General features: G+C 44.2%; 1 protein-coding gene across 2 annotated transcripts in view; it reads right to left on the bottom strand.

The window, feature by feature from the left end:
- RIF1 (replication timing regulatory factor 1) overlaps positions 1–12309 on the bottom strand; it is a 310912-nt gene that overhangs the window by 183769 nt on the left and 114834 nt on the right. The window lies entirely within an intron of this gene.

Raw genomic sequence — 12309 nt, forward strand, 5'->3', positions numbered from 1 at the left:
GAGGTTCCATGAAGGAACAGGTGGTGTTCTTGGTGGAATAATTCTTTTAAGGCCCTCCATGAATGCTTTAATGACTGGTATCCTATATAGGGAAGTTGAATAGGTAGGCTGCAGGTATGCAGATATTGCTGCAAGGTGTATTTTAATGGAAGAGAAAGCTAGGTTAGATTTTTGTAAGTGAAGCAAGTAACCCACTACATGTTTTGGGGTTGCGTGTAATGGTTGGATTTGATTAATATGGCAGTAGCAAACAAACCTCTTCCATTTACTGGCATAGCAGTGCCTGGTGGATGGCCTTCTGGCTTGCTTTATGACTTCCATACATTCTTGGGTAAGTTGTAAGTGTCCGAATTCTAGGATTTCAGGAGCCAGATTGCTAGATTCAGCGATGCTGGATCTGGGTGTCTGATCTTTTGGTTGTGTTGTGTTAACAGATCCGGCCTGTTGGGCAGTTTGATGTGGGGTACTACTGATAGGTCTAGCAGCGTTGTGTACCAGGGTTGCCTTGCCCAAGTTGGTGCTATTAATATGAGTTTGAGTTTGTTTTGACTGAGTTTGTTTACCAGATAAGGAAGGAGAGGGAGAGGAGGAAAAGCGTAGGCAAATATCCCTGACCAGTTCATCCATAGGGCATTGCCGTGGGACTGCCTGTGTGGGTATCTGGATGCGAAGTTTTGGCATTTTGCGTTCTCTTTTGTCGCAAACAAGTCTATTTGAGGTGTTCCCCATAGCGTGAAGTAAGTGTTCAGAATTTGGGGGTGAATTTCCCATTCGTGGACCTGTTGGTGATCTCGAGAGAGATTGTCTGCGAGTTGATTCTGAATCCCTGGGATAAATTGTGCTATTGGGCGAATTTTGTTGTGAATTGCCCAACGCCATATCTTTTGTGCCAGCAGGCTCAATTGCGTTGAGTGCGTTCCCCCTTGTTTGTTTAGATAATACATTGTTGTCAAGTTGTCTGTTTTGACGAGAATGTATTTGTGAACTATTATTGGTTGAAAAGCCTTTAGTGCTTGAAAAACTGCTAGCAGTTCTAGGTGATTTATATGCAGTTTTGTTTGATGTACGTTCCATTGTCCTTGTATGCTGTGTTGACCGAGGTGTGCTCCCCACCCTGTCATGGAAGCATCTGTTATTACGTATTGTGGCACTGGGTCTTGGAAAGGCCGCCCTTTGTTTGAATTTATATTGTTCCACCATAGAAGCGAGAGGTAAGTTTGGCGGTCTATTAACACCAGATCTAAAAGGTGACCCTGTGCTTGTGACCACTGTGATGCTAGGCACTGTTGTAAGGGCCTCATGTGCAGTCTTGCGTTTGGGACAATGGCTATGCATGAAGACATCATGCCTAGGAGTTGTAATATCATCTTTGCTTGTATTCTTTGTGTTGGATACATGCGTTGTATGATGTTGAAATTTTGAATTCTTTGTGGACTTGGAGTGGCCACTCCTATTGTTGTGTTTATTATGGCTCCTAGGTATTGTTGTACCTTGCATGGCAGAATGTTGGATTTTGCGAAGTTGACTGTGAACCCTAGTTTGTAGAGGGTTTGTATGATTTGATTTGTGTGGTGTGACCACGTTATTAACGAATGGGTCTTGATTAGCCAGTCGTCTAGATACGGGAATATATGTATTTGCTGCCTTCTGATGTGTGCAGCGACTACTGCTAGACATTTGGTAAAGACTCTTGGTGCGGTTGTTAAACCGAAAGGCAGTACCTTGAATTGGTAGTGTATTCCTTTGAATACAAACCTTAGGTGTTTCCTGTGCGATGGATGTATTGGTATATGGAAATACGCGTCTTTGAGGTCTAATGTTGTCATGTAGTCGTGTGGTTTCAGCAATGGTAACACTTCTTGTAGTGTGACCATGTGAAAGTGGTCTGATTTGATGTATGTGTTTAGTATTCTTAGGTCTAGGATTGGTCTTAGCGTTTTGTCCTTCTTTGGTATTAAGAAGTACAGTGAATAAACTCCTGTGTTTATTTGTGTGTTTGGTACTAACTCGATTGCATTCTTTTGCAATAGTGCTTGAACTTCTATCTCCAGGAGCTCGGAATGATGTTTTGATAAATTTTGTGCTCTCAGTGGTATGTTTGGAGGGAATTGTAGAAATTCTATGCAATAACCATCTTGGATAATTGCTAGAACCCAAGTGTCTGTAGTGATCTCCTCCCATGCTTTGTAATAATGACCTATTCTTCCCTCCACTGGTGTTGTGTGGAGGGGGTGAGTGACATGCGAGTCACTGCTTAGTTGTAGGGGTTTTGGGGCTTTGAAATTTTCCCCTATTCCTAGGGAATTGCCCTCCTCTATATTGGCCCCGAAAGCCTCCCCTGTACTGTCCCTGGTAACTGGATGTTGTTGCCTGTGAGGTACTGGCTTGTGTGGCCTGACCCCGAAACCCCCCTCTAAAGGGTGTTTTGCGGAAGGTGCTGTAATTTCCTCTGCTCTGCGGGGAGTAGAGTGCGCCCATGGCTTTAGCAGTGTCCGTGTCTTTTTTAAGTTTCTCAATCGCTGTGTCCACTTCTGGACCGAACAGTTCTTTTTCGTTGAATGACATTGAGAACTGCCTGCTGAATCTCTGGTTTAAACACCAGACGTTCGTAGCCATGCATGCCTTCTGATGGTCACAGATGTATTTATTGTTCTTGCAGCTGTCTGCTGCATCCATGGAGGAGCGTATCTGGTTGTTTGAAATGTTCTGTCCTTCATCAACCACTTGCTTTGCCCTCTTTTGTAGGTCTTTGGGTAGATGTTCAATGAGATGTTGCATCTCATCCCAATGGGCTCTGTCATAGCGCGCAAGTAGTGCCTGAGAGTTAGCGATGCGCCACTGGTTTGCAGCTTGTGCTGCGACTCTTTCCAGCTGCATCGAACTTGCGGCTTTCCTTATCTGGGGGTGGTGCATCCCCAGATGTGTGGGAGTTGGCCCTTTTCCTAGCTGCTCCTACAACGACAGAATCTGGCGGCAGCTGTGTAGTGATGAAAATAGGGTCTGTAGGAGGCGCTTTATACTTTTTTTCCACCCTTGGAGTGATTGCCCTACTTTTGACCGGCTCCTTAAATATGTCTTTTGCGTGCCGAAGCATACCAGGGAGCATAGGCAGGCTTTGGTAGGAGCAGTGGGTGGCGGAGAGGGTGTTGAATAGAAAGTCATCCTCGACTTGTTCTGAGTGGAGGCTTACATTGAGGAATTGTGCTGCTCTAGCCACCACCTGAGAATATACAGTACTGTCTTCTGGTGGTGATGGCTTTGTAGGGTATGCCTCCGGACTGTTATCTGACACAGGGGCGTCGTATAAGTCCCATGCGTCCTGATCCTGGTCACCTTGGCTCATGGTGGTGTGAGCCGGGGAATGTGATGGAGTTTGTGCTGGTGAGACGTGAATTATAGGTGGAGGAGAGGGTGGCGGAGTAGCCTTTTTCACCATTTTTGTTTGTGGTGTTTGGTCAGTTTGAAATTCTAGTCTTCTCTTTCTCCTAATGGGGGAAAGGGTGCTTATCTTTCCTGTCCCCTGCTGTATAAAAATACGTTTCTGCGTATGGTCCACATCGGTGGATTGCAGGTCTTCCTCAAACCTATGCTTTCGCATTTGGGAGGTCATTGATTGCTCTTCTGTATAAGAGCCTGAAACTGGGTCGGTTGCAGGTTGTTTTGGCACCGAAACCCTGTCTGCATCTTTTTTCGGCTCCGAGGTGACTTTTTTCTTTTTCGGAGTCGAAACATCTTGGCGCCGATCTTAGTCGGTGCCGCTGTCTCGGCGTCGAGCCGTGTCTACACCGCTATCTAGGTGTCAATGTATGTCTCCAGCACTTTCTCGGTCCCGAGAAGGCTGCGTGCCGGTGTCTCGACCGGAGTCGGACGGTCTCGGCACTGTTTGGGCCTTTTTCGGTGCCGACGGTCGGTCACCGAATTTATGGGTGGAGCCATGGCCTGGTGGCAGTGGTGTCCCCTGGGCCTTGACAATCTTCTTATGAGTGGTTTTCGATGTCTTACTCACGGTTCGTGGATCGTCGAATTCCTCGGAGTCCGATTCGTGTATCGAAAAGGTTTCTTCCTCTTCTTGTATCTCGAACTCTCGGTGGGCTGTCGGCGTGGACGCCATTTGAAGTCTTCTGGCTCGACGGTCTCGGAGTGTTTTTCGGGACCGGAACGCACGACAGGCCTGGCAAGTGTCTTCACTGTGCTCAGGTGATAGGCACAGGTTACAGACCAAGTGTTGGTCTGTATAGGGGTATTTGTTGTGCCATTTGGGACAGAAACGGAACGGGGTCCGTTCCATCAGCGTTCTTCTACACGCGGTTGGGCCGAGCAGGCCCCGACGGGGGATCGAAAACTACCCCGAAGGGCTCCGGAGCTCTTCGATGCGGTGTTGATTCTAACTACGCCGATCCCGAACGCAACAATACCGACGAAAATCTTCCGAAATTTCGCAGTTTTTCCGTTCCGAAACTCGGAGCGACAGGAACACGTCCGAACCCGATGGCGGAAAAAAAACAATCGAAGATGGAGTCGACGCCCATGCGCAATGGAGACAAAAGGAGGAGTCACTCGGTCCCGTGACTCGAAAGACTTCTTCGAAGAAAAACAACTTGTAACACTCCGACCCAACACCAGATGGCGAGCTATGCAAAACATGCGTATCTAAGCGACAGATGCCATCGAACATATTTTTCTGATTATGTGTATACTCCAGTTATATATAGTTCTTTAGAAAATATGTATTGCTACTGTCCTAACAAACTACACACACACTCTTTAAATATACTTAGTTAAACAGGTTTACTCATGGATTAAATATGTGTATATGTGTGCATATGTGTGTATATATATATATATATATATATATATATATATATATATATATATATATATATATATGTGTGTGTGTGTGTGTATGTTATTCTATGCTTAACATGTTCATGGGTCATTGCATAACTCCTAGATAAGTTGTTATATTAGATACTTATGAATCCCTGCTCTCATCTTATATCACACTTGTCTCCCCATCACCATGTCATGTCTCTATCAATCTATCCTCCTTTCCCACTCGGACTCATCCCAAATCCATTCTACTTTAATCTCCTAAATATCTCTGCCTAAGTTCTTCCCTCCGCTTCCACAGCCAACATACCAAACCTCACTTTACTACCATGATCTCCCAAACAACCCTACTATATTCTCCTCATTTATCTCACCCTGCTACTGTGATCTCCGAAACCCCTTCCACAGACTCTTCCCTCCTCCATCTCCCCCATTACTCATCCCAAGCCTAAATCCTATTACCATAAACTCCCAATTAACACTTCTGGATTCTTTCCTCCTCCACCCCTCCATTACTCCAGTCAATCTAACAAACTCATATCCGCGGCTCAAACTAACTCATAATAATACTAAAACTGCACTCGTATTTCCCTATACTAATCCACCACTAATTCTTGTTGGGTCCCGGAGTAGCATGCTACTCACCGAAAAGCACCTCGTCAGGGGTATGAAGCGCTATATAAGGAAAATGTCACTTACCCAGTGTGCATCTGTTCGTGGCATTAGTCGCTGCAGATTCACATGCTGTGCACATCCCGCCATCTGGTGTTGGGCTCGGAGTGTTACAAGTTGTTTTTCTTCGAAGAAGTCTTTTCGAGTCACGAGACCGAGGGACTCCTCCCATTTCGACTCCATTGTGCATGGGCGTCGACTCCATCTTAGATTGTTTTGCCCGCAGAGGGTGAGGTAGGAGTTGTGTATGCTAGTAATAGTGCCCATGGAATGGAGTGAATGCGTATGTACATAATAAAGTTTTAAGTAATATATTTACAAATGTACAAATGTTTAAGATCTACTTCTAAACGGCTACAGGCTCCCGGGGAGGCGGGTGGGCGCATGTGAATCTGCAGCGACTAATGCCACGAACAGATGTACACTGGGTAAGTGACATTTTCCGTTTGATGGCATGTGTAGCTGCAGATACACATGCTGTGCATAGACTAGTAAGCAGTTATATCCCCAAAAGCGGTGGTTCAGCCTGTAGGAGTTGAAGTAGTTTGAAATAATGTTCTTAATACAGCTTGACCTACTGTTGCTTGTTGTGCAGTTAGCACATCTACACAGTAGTGCTTGGTAAATGTATGAGGCGTAGACCATGTTGCTGCCTTACATATTTCGTTCATAGGAATATTTCCTAGAAAGGACATGGTAGCACCTTTCTTTCTGGTTGAGTGTGCCTTTGGTGTAATAGGCAGTTCTCTTTTAGCTTTAAGATAGCAGGTTTGAATGCACTTAACTATCCATCTAGCAATGCCTTGTTTTGAAATTGGATTTCCTGTATGAGGTTTTTGAAAGGCGATAAATAGTTGTTTTGTCTTTCGAATTAGTTTTGTTCTGTCAATGTAGTACATTAGTGCTCTTTTGATGTCTAATGTATGTAGTGCTGTTTCAGCTACAGAATCTGGCCGTGGGAAGAACACTGGTAATTCTACCGTTTGATTTAAGTGGAACGGTGAGATTACTTTTGGTAAAAATTTAGGATTGGTCCGTAGAACAACTTTATTTTTGTGTATTTGAATAAATGGTTCTTGAATGGTAAATGCTTGAATTTCACTCACTCTTCTTAGAGATGTGATGACAATTAAAAATGCAACTTTCCACGTTAAGTATTGCATTTCACAAGAGTGCATGGGCTCAAAAGGTGGACCCATGAGTCGTGTTAGGACAATGTTGAGGTTCCATGAAGGAACTGGTGGTGTTCTTGGTGGTATAATTCTCTTTAGGCCTTCCATAAACGCCTTTATGACTGGTATCCTAAACAATGAAATGGAGTGCGTAATTTGTAGGTAAGCAGAAATTGCCGTAAGATGTATTTTAATGGAAGAGAAAGCTAGGTTAGATTTTTGCAAATGTAGTAAGTATCCTACTATTTCTTTTGCAGATGCGTGTAAAGGTTGAATTTGATTATTATGGCAGTAATAAACAAATCTTTTCCACTTATTTGCATAGCAGTGTCTAGTGGTAGGTTTTCTAGCTTGTTTTATGACCTCCATACATTCCTGTGTGAGGTCTAAGTGCCCGAATTCTAGGATTTCAGGAGCCAAATTGCTAGATTCAACGATGCTGGATTTGGATGTCTGATCTGTTTGTGTTGTGTTAACAGATCTGGCCTGTTTGGCAGTTTGACATGAGGTACTACTGAAAGGTCTTGTTGTGTACCAAGGTTGCCTTGCCCATGTTGGTGCTATTAGTATGAGTTTGAGTTTGTTTTGACTCAACTTGATTACTAGATATGGAAGAAGTGGGAGAGGGGGAAAAGCGTACGCAAATATCCCTGACCAGTTCATCCATAGTGCATTCCCCTGAGACTGATGTTGTGGGTACCTGGATGCGAAGTTTTGGCATTTTGAGTTTTCTTTTGTTGCAAATAGATCTATTTGTGGTATTCCCCACATTTGGAAGTAAGTGTTTAGTATTTGGGGGTGAATCTCCCATTCGTGGATCTGTTGGTAATCCCGAGAGAGATTGTCTGCTAACTGGTTCTGAATTCCTGGAATAAATTGTGCTATTAGGCGAATGTGGTTGTGAATCGCCCAATGCCATATTTTCTGTGTTAGGAGACACAACTGTGTTGAGTGTGTGCCTCCCTGTTTGTTTAGGTAATACATTGTTGTCATGTTGTCTGTTTTGACAAGAATGTGTTTGTGTCTTATTATGGGTTGAAATGCTTTGAGCGCTAGAAATACCGCTAACAGTTCTAAGTGATTTATGTGAAACTGTTTTTGCTGTATGTCCCATTGTCCTTGGATGCTGTGTTGATTGAGGTGTGCTCCCCACCCTATCATGGAAGCATCTGTTATCACATATTCTGGCACTGGGTCTTGGAAAGGCCGCCCTTGGTTTAAATTTATACTGTTCCACCATTGAAGCGAGATGGATGTTTGGCGGTCTATCAACACCAGATCTAGAAGCTGACCCTGTGCTTGTGACCATTGTGATGCTAGGCACTGTTGTAAGGGCCGCATGTGCAACCTTGCGTTTGGGACAATGGCTATGCATGAAGACATCATGCCTAGTAGTTTCATCACCAGTTTGACTTGTATCTTTTGATTTGGATACATGGTCTGTATCACATTGTGAAATGTGTGAACTCTTTGTGGACTTGGAGTGGCAATCCCTTTTGCTGTGTTGATTGTTGCTCCTAAATATTGCTGTGTTTGACACGGCAGAAGGTGTGACTTTGTGTAATGGATTGAGAAACCTAGTTTGTGGAGAATTTCTATGACATATTTTGTGTGTTGTGAACACCGTCTTAGCGTGTTGGTTTTGATTAACCAATCGTCTAGGTACGGGAACACATGTATTTGCTGCCTTCTGATATGTGCAACTACTACTGCTAGGCATTTTGTAAAAACTCTTGGTGCAGTTGTTATTCCGAATGGCAACACTTTGAATTGGTAATGTATCCCTTGGAATACAAACCTTAGGTACTTTCTGTGTGAAGGATGTATTGGTATATGGAAATATGCATCCTTTAGGTCTAGTGTTGTCATGTAGTCTTGTTGTTTGAGCAGTGGGATTATGTCTTGTAATGTAACCATGTGAAAGTGATCTGATTTGATGTAGGTATTTAATGTTCTGAGATCTAGTATAGGTCTCAGACTCTTGTCTTTTGTGGGTATTAGAAAGTACAGGGAGTAAACTCCTGTGTTTATTTGTTGTTTTTGTACTAACTCTATTGCTTCTTTTTGTAGCAATGCCTGAACTTCTAGTCCTAGAAGATTTATATGTTGTTTTGACATACTGTGTGTTTTCGGTCGAATGTTTGGAGGGAATTCGAGAAATTCTATGCAATAACCATGCTGGATAATTGCTAAGACCCAAGTGTCTGTTGTTATTTCCTCCCAATGTTTGTAAAACTTGGTTAGTCTCCCCCCCCCCCCCCCCCCACAGGTGTTGTGTTGGGGATTTGTGACCTTGAAGTCACTGCTTGTTTGGAGGAGTTTTGGGACTTTGGAACTTTCCTCTATTCCTTTGAAATTGTCCCCGAAAACCTCCCCACTGATACTGGCTCTGGTAAGTGAGCTTTGTTTGTGAGGTTGTGGCTTCTGTGGTTTGCCCTCGAAACCCCCCTCGAAATTGTGTCTTTCGAAATGTGCCTCTGCTCTGTGGGGAGTAGAGTGCGCCCATGGCTTTGGCCGTGTCAGTGTCTTTCTTAAGTTTTTAGATCGCAGTGTCCACCTCCGGCCCAAACAACTGCTGTCCGTTGAATGGCATATTCAGCACAGTTTGCTATATCTCTGGTTTAAATCCTGATGTACGCAGCCATGCATGTCTCCTTATTGTTACAGCTGTGTTGACAGTTCTAGCAGCTGTGTCTGCAGCATCCATTGCTGACCGTATCTGATTATTTGAGATACCCTGTCCTTCTACTACTTGCTGCACTCTTTTTTGGAACTCCTTGGGTAAATGTTCAATAAGGTGTTGCATCTCATCCCAATGGGCCCTATCATATCTGGCTAGCAAAGCTTGCGAATTTGCAATACGCCACTGGTTTGCTGCCTGTGCCGCCACACTTTTGCCTGCCGCATCGAATTTTCGACTTTCTTTATCTGGAGGTGGTGCATCTCCTGAAGTATGAGAGTTGGCTCTTTTGTGCGCTGCTCCCACTACAACAGAGTCTGGTGTTAGCTGTTGTGTAATGTACACTGTGTCTGTTGGTGGCGGTTTATATTTTTTATCTACTCTTGGAGTAATGGCTCTCCCTTTAACAGGCTCCTCAAACACTTGTTTGGAGTGTTTTAGCATTCCGGGTAGCATAGGAAGACTGATATTGGCTGTGTGTGGACGACAGTGTATTAAAAAGAAAGTCGTCTTCGATGGGCTCTGAATGAAGGCTGACATTATGAAATGCAGCTGCTCTTGACACCACCTGTGCGTAGCCTGTACTATCCTCTGGTGGCGATGGTTTAGCTGGATAGCATTCTGGACTATTATCTGACACTGGTGCGTCACAAAGGTCCCATGCGTCAGGGTCATCTTGACTCATTCCTGTATGAGTTGGGGATTGCATCATTGGTGGAGTGGCTACCGGTGATGGTTGCGGAGAGTGATGTGGGGATGGTGGTGGTGTTGTTACTTGTTTAGCCACCTTTGCGTGTGGCTGTTTGTCTTTGTCTTGGAAGGCAAGCTTGCGTTTTATTTTGACTGGAGGAAGAGTGCTGATCTTCCCTGTATCTTTTTGAATAAAGAGCCGTCTTGGTGTGTGATCTGGCTCTATTGCCTGTAATTCCTGTCCAAATCTATGTGTCTTCATTTGTGTGGACAGTCCTTGTTCCTCAGTGTAGGAACTTGTTTTCGTTTCCGAGGCCGGATATTTCGGTACCGAAACCTTTCCGGCTGCTTTTTTCGGCTCCGACGAAACCTTTTTTACTTTCGGCGTCGTGCTCTCTCGGTGCCGACCCGTTTCGGTGCTGCTGTCTCGGTGCCGAATCTTCTCTGAGCCACTATCTCGGGCCCGAGATTGCTGTGTGCCGGTATCTCGACCGGAGTCGGATGACTTCGACACCCCTTTTTCGGTGCCGATGAACGGTCACCTACTTTTCGGGTTAAACCATGGGCTGTTGGCGGTGGCGTCCCCTGGGCTTTAGCGCTTTTCTCGTGAGTTCTTGTTTTCGACGTCTTACTCACGGTTTTCGGCGTTTCCTCGGGATCGATCTCCTCAGAGTCCGACTCCTGGGTGGAGAATGTTTCTTCCTCCTCCTCGAAACGCTCTTGTCCTGTCGGCGCCGACGCCATTTACAGTCTTCTTGCTCTTCGGTCCCGGAGTGTCTTCCTGGACCGAAACGCTCGACAGGCCTCACAAGTATCCTCCTTGTGTTCTGGTGACAAACACAAGTTACAGACCAGATGTTGATCTGTATATGGATACTTGTTATGGCATTCTGGACAGAAGCGGAATGGGGTCCGTTCCCTCAGCCTTGAAGAGACACGTGGCCGGGCCGACCAGGCCCCGACGGGGTTGGATGAAAACCCCGAAGGGCCATCGGAGCTCTTCTTAATTCGGTGTTGATCTGTTGTAACTAACCCGATACCGAACGCAAACAATACCGACGATTTTTCCGAGATTCTAACTAACTTTCCGCCCCGAAACACGGAGCGAAAAGGAACACGTCCAAACCCGATGGCGGAAAAAAACAATCTAAGATGGAGTCGACGCCCATGCGCAATGGAGTTGAAATGGGAGGAGTCCCTCGGTCTCGTGACTCGAAAAGACTTCTTCGAAGAAAAACAACTTGTAACACTCCGATCCCAACACCAGATGGCGGGATGTGCACAGCATGTGTATCTGCAGCTACACATGCCATCGAACATACTATTACAATACAATGCATGAAACCACCCAGTTGTCAACAATAAAAAAATAAAAAGAATTAGCAATTACAGCAAGAATCCTCAGTTATGACACATAAAAGTTATGCTGCCAGAAAGAACTCAAAACACAATGGTGGATACTGGTGCACTTAATTTTCATCTAGCCACCAAGAAAATCTGGTAATCCTCGTTACTATTTGTATGTTGTCAACTGTACTACCATAGTCAGCCCTTCTGTGGAAGCTTGATTGGTTATCTTACGAATTAAATCAATCCATTTTTTTTTTTTGTTGGTGTTATCAGATTAGAAATGCCACCCTATGTTCTCTGTGTTCAGTTAAGTGGTATATTTTACACCCAGGAAAAATAGTGGCAGAAATAGGCTGTCTGGTTGTCTCACAGCATCTATGAATGATTTAGGCATTAAGGATGCGTATGATTTAAACATATCATACTCTGCTTTTAATTCCCAAGTCAGAACTCAATTAATAGATCCCCAAACAAGGATTTTAAGAACGTTAAATGCAGACTATGACAGCTTCATATGAGGTGCTAAAATGGATTTATTTATTCCACACCTGCTGGTTGTATATTGTGTAAATATAAAAATGTCACTGGAGCATACAGTATGCACTGTGTATCATGGTTAAAGCACAGATATCTACTTCACAAGTATTGTGTAGTAAATCGTATTGTTTCTTGTAAAGCTGTTTTATGTTCTTTCTAAATAGCTCCAATGCTCAAGGGTTGAAAAGTGTTGCTAAGTATTCTAACTGTTTAAAAACAGCTTGCATTCATGCTCCTCGTCCTTAAAACACAAGCCTTTTAAGACAGCTGAAATGTTTGTCAGGCACATAGGATGATTCTCTAAACTATTTTCTGTGCATCTTTGTTTTAGGTGTAAGGTAAGTAACTATCAAAGATTACTTACAGCACATTTGGTGT

Source organism: Pleurodeles waltl, chromosome 3_1 (genome assembly GCF_031143425.1).
Source record: "Pleurodeles waltl isolate 20211129_DDA chromosome 3_1, aPleWal1.hap1.20221129, whole genome shotgun sequence".
In the NCBI taxonomy this organism is placed as follows: Eukaryota; Metazoa; Chordata; class Amphibia; order Caudata; family Salamandridae; genus Pleurodeles; species Pleurodeles waltl.